We start from the raw sequence: 9,179 nt of genomic DNA on the forward strand, positions 1-9,179 counted from the left end.
CAAATTAGCTTAATATGGTTGCCACAGTAGCATATCAGTTAGTGCAACACTTGCAGCTTGGGGCATTAGTGTTCTGATTTCACTTTTGACATCCTCTGTAAGCAAACTTATACATTCCTTCATGTGTGCACATGGATTTCTTCTGGGTGCTCTGGTTTCTTCCTGCAGTCCAAAGATGAACTGTTTAATAAGTTAATTGGTCATTAGGGCATTGTCTATGATTAGGATTAAATCTGTCAGTTGCTGGGTGGTGTAGCTCAAAGGACCAGGAGGACTTGTTCTGCACTATATTTCTAAATAAATTAAATAGATAGATTTAGAAAAAAATATTTGTTGTTAATTATGGAACCAGCCTGTTGCACATCCAACAGGTGAACAGAATCCTCCCTGGTATTATCAACATGATGTGGTTCCACATTTTTGGGCCTCGTATCAAAGAAAGCATGAGCTGGCACTGGAGAGGGCGCAGAGAAGGTTTGCCAGAATGATCCCTGGAATAAAAGGGTTAACATCTGAGGAGCATTTGATGGATCTGGGCCTGTACTCACTGCAGTTTCGAAGAATGAGTGGTGGGGGGGGGGGCAGAATCTCATTGAGACCTATCAAATGTTGAAAATTCTAGATAAAGAGTGGACGTGGAGAGTATGTTTCCTTTGTGGGTAGTCTAGGACCAGAGGATACAGCATCAGAATAGTAGGATGTCCCTTTAGAACAAATGAGGAGGAATTTCTTTAGCCAAAGGTTGGTGAATCTGTGGAATTCATTGCCATTGACAGCTATGGAGGTCAAGCCATTGAGTATATTTAAACGGAAGTTAATAGCTTCTTCATTAATAAAGATATCAAAGTTTATGAAGACAGAAGATAATTCAGCCATGACTGAATGGCCTAATTCTGCTCCTATATCTATGGTCTTGTACGTCAATTTTATACGCATTGTTAGTCTTGGTAAACTCAGCTCTGAACTGAAATAGGACCATTTCAGGGATATGCTACACCAGCAATTCTCCTCTGTATTGACATCAATTGGATAATGCTGTGTAAAGCACAAGGCATAACAGGTAAATCAGATGGATAGCCTTAAGATCCTTTGAAGGCCTTCGTTTGCAGGTAATCTCATGCTCCTATTTCAGATCAAACACCACAATCTGCCTCAATACATTTAGAATACAACCAGAGCAACAGGCTGAAAATTAACTGTAACAAAGCAAATAATCTGTCTCCATTGCCAATACAGATATAGAATTACATACTCGAGCAGCACCAACGTTCAAAGTAAATTTATTATCCAAATCACTCAGAGGCCATTTTATTGGGTACACCCGCTCATTACCGCAAATATCTAATCAGCCAATAATGTGGCAGCAATTCAATGCATAAGAGTATACAGACGTGGTCAAGAGGTTCAGTTGTTGTTCAGAACAAACGTCAGAATGGGGAAGAAATATGATCCAAGTGATTTTGATGGTGAAATGATTGCTTAATGTTCAAAGCAAATATGCACTTTGGTAATACATTTCACAAACTGAGATTTGTTTTCTTGCGGGCATACACAGTAAATCCAAGAAACAATAGAGTCAATGAAAGACCACACCCAAAAGGATGAACAACCAATGTGCAAAGGACAGCCAAACTGCAAATACAAAAGAGAAAAAATAATAGTAATAAATAAATAGAAAACATGAGATGAAGTGTCCTTGAAAGTAAGTCTATAGGTTGTGGGTAAACACGAGGAATTCTGCAGATGCTGGAAATTCAAGCAACACACATCAAAGTTGCTGGTGAACGCAGCAGGCCAGGCAGCATCTCTAGGAATAGGTACAGTCGACGTTTCGGGCCAAGACCCTTCGTCAGGACTTTTTTGGAATGGGAACAAGGTGCGGTGAAGTCAAGATGGTTGATGTCCTGCCAGCAGTTAAAAATAAAGAGATCCAGAGCGGGGTGTCCATGACGAGGAGGAGGGTTGAAGGCGGGAGAAGGGGTTATCAGTGGGGGTGGAAGAGTCCTTGCCGAAGAAATAGGCTCGGGGACGGAGATGACGGAAGAAGAGTTCCGCATGATGGCAAACGCGGAACTCGCTGAGGTGTGGGCGAAGGGGGACAAAGGTGAGGCCCTTACTGAGGACAGAGCGTTCTGCCTCAGACAGTTGAAGGTCGGAGGGGATGGTAAAGACCCGGCACGGATGAGAGCTGGGATCAGAGGGGGGAGGGGGAGTCAGTGGAGAGGGGAGTCCTGACGAAGGGTCTCGGCCCGAAACGTCGACTGTACCTCTTCCTAGAGATGTTGCCTGGCCTGCTGCATTCAACAGCAAATTTGATGTGTGTTCCATGGGTTGTGGGAAGAGTTCAGTGATGGGGTGAGTGAAGTTATCCCCAATTGTTCAAGAACTTGATGGTTGAGGGTTAATAACTTCCTGAACCTGGTGGTGTGGTTCCTGAGGCTCCTGTACTTGTCTTCCTGATGGCAGCAGTGTGAGAAGAAAACTGCCTGTGTGGCGGGTCCTTGATGATGGATGCTGCTTTCCTGTGACAGCACTCCTTGAAGATGTGCTCATTGGTGGGGTGGCTTTACCCATGATGGACTCAGCCATATCCACTACCTTTTGTAGGATTTCCCATTCAAGGGTATTGATGTTCCCATACCAGGCTGTGATGCAACCAGTCTATAAACTCTCCACCACACATCTGTAGAAGTTTGTGGAAGTTTTATATGTCATGCTAAATTTTCACAAACTTCTAAGGAAGTAGAGGTGCTGCTGTGCTTTCTTTGTAATTGCATTTATGTACTGGGCCCAGATCAGGTCCTCTGAAATGAGAAACTGAGAAATTTAAAATTGCTGACCCTCTCCACCTCTGATCCCCGATGAAGACTGACTTGGGGACCTCCAGTTTCCTCCTCCTGTAATCAATAATCAGCTCCTTAGTCCTGCTGACATTTATTTAAGGCATCCATTAGTCTTGCGAGACCATGGATCTGCGCATGGAAAGTCTTCACTCTCCAGGGCGCAGGCCTGGGCAAGGTTGTATGAAAGAGCAGCAGTTGTCCATGCTGCAAGTCTTCCTTCTCCACGACACCAATGTTGTCCAAGAGAAGGGCATTAGGACCCATACAGCTTGGCACCAGTGTCGTCGCCGAGCAATATGTGATTAAATGCCTTGCTCAAGGACACAACACGTTCCCTCGGCTGGGGCTCAAACTCACGACCTTCAGGTCGCTAGCCCAATGCCTTAACCACTTGGCCAAAGGCCCACGTGACATTGAGTGAGACGTTATCGTAGCACCACTCAACCAGATTTCATTCTTCCTCCAATATGCTGACTCGTCGTTACCTTTTTATTCAGCCAACGACAGTGGTGTCATCAGCAAACTTAAGATGTGACAATGGAACTGAACTTGGCCTCACAGTCATAAGTATAAAGCGAGTAGAGCAGGAAATAAGCATAGATCGTTGTGGCATAGTGGTGCACCTATGCTGATGGAGATTGTGGAGGAGATGTTGTTGCCAATCCAAACTGACTCGGGTCTGCAAGTGAGGAAATCAACAATCCAATTGCACAAGGAAGTATTGAGACCAACGTCCTGAAGCTGTTGGTACTGGGTGGGGTGGTTTGATTTCCTGGGATTTTTACACACAACAGTCTCTAGAGTTTCTAGAGAATGGTGCGAAAAACAAAAAGAAAATCCAGTGAGCGGCAGTTCTGTGGGTGAAAATACCTGTTAATGAGTCAGGTCAGGTGAGAATGGCCAGACTGATTTGAGCTGACAGGAAGGTGACGGTAATCCAAATAACCACACATTACAACAGTGGTGTGCAGAAAATTGTCTCTAAATATCAATTCATTGCATCTCGAAGTGGATGGGTACAGTAGTGGAATACTACAAATATACTCTCAGTTGGAGTATGTGTACGTTACCATATATGACCTAGAGATCCATTTTCTTGCAGGCATTTACAGGAAAAATAAAGAAATTCAACAGAATCCATGAAAAATACATAAACAAAGACTGACAAAAGAACGTGTAAAATAAGAAAACCCATGGAAATAATTGTAAAAATATTGAGAACATGAGTTGTAAAAGAGTCCTTGAAAGTGAGAACCAGTTTGATTAATTTTTGTACCTCCATCTCAATAGTGGTAGTGAGAAGAGAGCATGGCCTGGATGATGGGAGTCTTTGATAGTGGATGCTGCTTTTTTGTGGCAATGCTCCATGTAAATATACTCAGTGGTGGAGTAGACTTGCCTGTGATGGACTAGGCTATATCCACCACTTTCTGTAGTATTTTTCTGTTCCCTTCCAGGCCATGATGCAACCATTTAGGATACTCTTTACTCTGTATCGATAATTTGGTGTCTTGCCATATCTGTGCAATTCTCGAAGTAGAGGCACATTCTGCATTCTTTGTGATGGTTACGTGCTGGATGCAGGACAGATCATCTGATATGGTAATTCTAAAGAATTTAAAGCTACTGAGACTCTCCACCTCTGATCCCCTGATGATAACAGGCTCATGGACCTTCATGTTCTTCCTCCTGTAGTCGATAATTATCTCCTTGGTTTTGCTGACATTGAGTAAGAGTTTGCTGTGGCACCACTCAAGCAGATTTTCAATTTCCCTCCTATATGCAGATTCTTCACCACCTCCGATCTGGCCTACAGTAGTGGTGTCATCGGCAATCTAAAATACAGCATTGGAGTTGTACTTAGCCACACAATCATAGGTATAAAGTGAGTAAAGCAGGGGGCGAAGCAAACAGCCTTGTAGCACACCTGGGCTGATGATGAGTGTGGACGAAATGTTGCTAATCCTTACTAACTAGGTCTGCTAGTTAGCAACTCAAGGATGCAGTTGCACAGAAAGGTATTGAGGCCCAGGTCTTGGTGTTTAGTGATAAGTTTCAAGGAGATGATAGTATTGGATGCTGAGCTGTACTGAATAAAAATCATCTTCATTGCTCTTCCCTCTGGAACAATCAACACCATTGGGAACCTCCATGGAAGCTGGAAATCAAAATACATCGCTAAGCTAAACTTTGCAAGATGTATCTGGGCTGTCTATTCTCAGTGCTGTAGTGCAAAGTGCTGGGGAGTGACAGACTCTATCCAAACTCTTCATATAACCTGCCTCAGAAAGTTCTATGAATCGTTTGTCCCACGATAATTTCAAGCCATAACCAACTTAATGCAATCTGGGAGATATGACTACCATTATTACAAGGAGTCATTGGAGTTGGATTGGACTTGAACTTCAGGTGGCAGTCATTCTAACACAGGGATATCAATAAGATGGACACTGGAAAGAGCTTGAAAATTGTTGAGTGGACATGAGAAGCTTGGGAGATACTGTAAGAGTCACTGTAACAGATACAAAGGCTCTGCCACTCTCATAAATACCAGAGGTACAATGAATGATAAGTCCAAAATCAAACTTTCTACAAACAAGCAGATAAGGTGAGTCTACCAAACTAGAGCCTACTATATACAAGGGGGCAAAAGTGAAAAGCGTTTGTGAGACACTGAAAGCTTAATACAGCAGAATACATGGAAGAGTAAAGAAAGAGTAACATTTCAAAGGAAAAGTAAAAAGAGGGTATGAAAAATATTAGCAATTAAAATCAAAGAAAATTTAATGATGTTTTGTAAGTACATAACAGACAAGATGATAACTGAGGAAACAGTAGGCCCTATAACAGATCAAAATGGTAACTTATGTGAGGAGGTTTAAGTTGTGGGCAAGATTCTTCATGAATACTCTGTGGCTGCCTTCAGAGGAAGAGGTTTTGTCATTGTTGGAGTTATGTAGACAACTGTAAAACACTAGAGCTGAAAACCATCTGCTGGAGTAACTCAGCGGACTTAGCAACATTAGCTGGAGGACGGCGGGCAGAGGGGAAGTAATTGTCGAAGGTTGGGATCGATACCCCGCATTGTGTCTCCAACTGTGTAGTACAAATATTATATCAATGGCTTGCATAAATATAATAAAGTAGTATTCAGAGTTTTAACTTCTTAGTAGATGTATAAACAAACCCAGATGGAATATTTTCCAGGCTGTTAAAGAACCGAAAGAGGAAACTGTGAAGGCTCTGAACTTTCAGTCCTCTTCAGCTGGAAGACTGGTGCCAGATGATTAGAGGACTAAGTGAGCCGTTCGGCCCGTCAGACCTGCACTGCCATTCGATATGATCATAGCTGATCTTACCTGGGCCTCATCTCTCTTTTGTCAGGGGATTGTTCTGAAAGCTTGAAATGAAGTTAAATGACCCACTTTTGAGCTGTATTTTTCCTTTTTAAAGTTTTTAAAGGCATTTTCCTTTTTAAAGGCATTTGGATAAGTTCATTGATAGGAAAGGTTTACGGAAACATGGATCTAATGAGGCAAATAGGACTACCTTAGTGGACACCATGGTTGGCATGGGTGTATTGGACTAAAGGACCTTTTTCCATACTGTATTTCTCTACAACTGCTGATGTTTAATAAGCCAAGTGTTAACCCAAGTAGTTTCAGCTCTGTTAGTTTAGACAAAGTTAATGCTTCTGGCAGAAAATGACCCTTTGATCATTAGGGATCAAACGTCTGGAATGTCGACTCTGTTTCCCACTCCACAAATTCTGCCTGACCTTCTGAATATTTCCAGCATCTGTGGTGTTATGCATTTCTATCTTAATGTTAACATGGTATTTCACTACAAAGATATTTTACAGAGCAGATAAAATCATGGTAATTAGGTTATCCTAACAGTTATATCAGAGCAGTGATTAATCTTACATTTATATAATGCCTTATATCACCTCAGTATGTCTCAAAGCACTTTACACCAATTAAGTTCGAAAATGTCGTCTCTGAACAGAAGTATCGTTGAACTGTCATGGCACAAGGGAGACCATTAGGCCCATTGAACCTGTGCCATCTTCACCTAAAGCAATCCCATCAGTTATTTTCCTGCTTCTGTTCTGCAAGTGAATCAAAAACAATTCAGTCAGCACCGGTGAAAGAACCACAAGAGAGGCAGCTATCAGGGAAAAAAAAAATCTCTGGAATAAATGTATTAGATGTGACTGATCATTAAAGTAATAATTTAGTGGTTATAAAGTATCGTAGGCTGTGCAATACTTAGTAGTTCACAACCCAATAGTATTCCTTTCAGAGTGAAAACAAATCACATCGGAGAACTCAAGTAGCTTGGTGATGCAGTCAGCAGGGCTACTATCTCTCAGCTCTCAACCCAGGTTCAATCTTGACCTCGTGGAATGTCTGTGCGGGGTTTGCACGTTCTCCCTATAGGTGTCCTGGCCTCCTCCCGCATCCCAAACACATGTGGGTTAAACGTAGGTTAATTGGCCCAGTAACCGTTCCTAGCGTGTAGGTGAGTGGTAGGATTGAGGGAAGTTAAGGGGATTGTGAGGAGGAATTAAATTAGTGTGGCATGGTTGGAGTGGATTTGATGGATGTAAGACTATAAACAAAGGCTTTTCCATTTCACTTTTCAAGGCTTCAAGATATCCCAAACTATTGAAGAATCTGGGTAACATAGTCAATGTTGCAATGCAACAAACACCACAATTACCTCATGTACAGCAAGCAACAAAAAAGATAGTCAATCAAGTTCACTTTACTTCACATTTTGGTAAGAAATACAAAATTGAAAACTGACTGGAAATTTTAAAAATAAACAAAAAGTCTGGAAACTCTCAGCAGGCCAGGTAGCAAGCGTGGGCAAAGAAACAGTGTTAATCATTCAGGTTGTAGACCGCTCGTCTTGAAGCGTTGGTGAGGAAGAAATATCGTGGGATAGTTTGTAACTGAGAGGAAATTCATTGCAATTCATTTAGATGGGGATGGAAGTGACATCTCTGAGGAACCATTTGGGATTAGAGAAGGGAAAGTCAGAAGGGATGGTGAAAGCATGACATAGTCGAACAAGGGGGATGGAATAAGAGGAACATTAAGGAGGCAAAGAAGATTTGGAGGGGTACTGGAATACAAGAGCTGCCAGTGTTTGTGATTGGCTGGGAATAGATATCAAGAAATGGTGCCATAAGTAAGACAAGTTCAATTAACAGTCAACTATACATGAATACCCGCAAATACAGCCAAACAAAACAGCATGGGTGTTATCAGCAATCCACAGATGAACATACGCACACATGCACGCACCCGGTAGAGCCTGTCATTCCACTGATAGAACACTGGAGGGCAGCACTGATGGGAGGGGCCAGCCCCCAACCCAGCATGGGTGTCACACTACCCTGCCTTTGGCATGTCCTCGCCTGGATTGCTGCAACAGGTAAGCCCACGGCTTGAGGCCTAGTCCTTGCTACCACCGAGGCGACACAGCACCCTCGCCATCTTTCTTGTCAATAAACAAGGGAAACAGACTTGCACCATTTTGCATTATCAATGTCCAACAGTGTTTTGCAATTGCAAGAGAAACATCCAAGAAAATCATTTGCAGTTAGACTGCGCACCACCTTTACTCACCAACTCCAGTGTGTTCCTATAACAGGCAGCTGCACGTCTATTTGACTTTTTATGAATCACAGCTTATGTCTTATCTGAAAGACTTCAGATATACAGAACCTCTTCAGAACAATGCTCAAGTGCGACAGACTATCATTTGTGCTCAAGTCTCTAGAGTGGCTTGTAATTTTAATCTTCAGACAAAGAGATAAGAATACTACCAGCTAAGCCTTCAAAAGCTGTTGCATAAGTTCAAAGTAAGTTTATTATCTAAGTACATATATATATATATATATATATATATATATATATATATCACCATATACTGTACTGCTCTGAGATTCATTTTCTTATGGGCATTTGCAGTAAATACAAGAAACACAATTAAATCAATGAAAAACCACACACAACAAAGACAGACAAACAACCAGTGTGCAAAAGACATCAAACTGTGAAAATACAAAAAAGAAAATAATAATAACAGTAAACGTTAATTTCAGTTACTATCAATTGATATCAATTGCTACCAACAAGCATAAGTGAAATAGTTTCAAAAGATATCTGAAGTATTCTGTTCTTCCTCTATCACAAATGTGCAAAGGGATATAGAACAACTGTGCATCCGGGACTCTTTGGTTTATTTTTAATAAGTGTTATGTACCCCGTAACTGGGTTGCCAAACCAGCAGAAATGGATCACTCAATTGGAGTCTGGAATA

This window comes from Mobula birostris, chromosome 26, assembly GCF_030028105.1.
Source record: "Mobula birostris isolate sMobBir1 chromosome 26, sMobBir1.hap1, whole genome shotgun sequence".
Taxonomy (NCBI): domain Eukaryota; kingdom Metazoa; phylum Chordata; class Chondrichthyes; order Myliobatiformes; family Myliobatidae; genus Mobula; species Mobula birostris.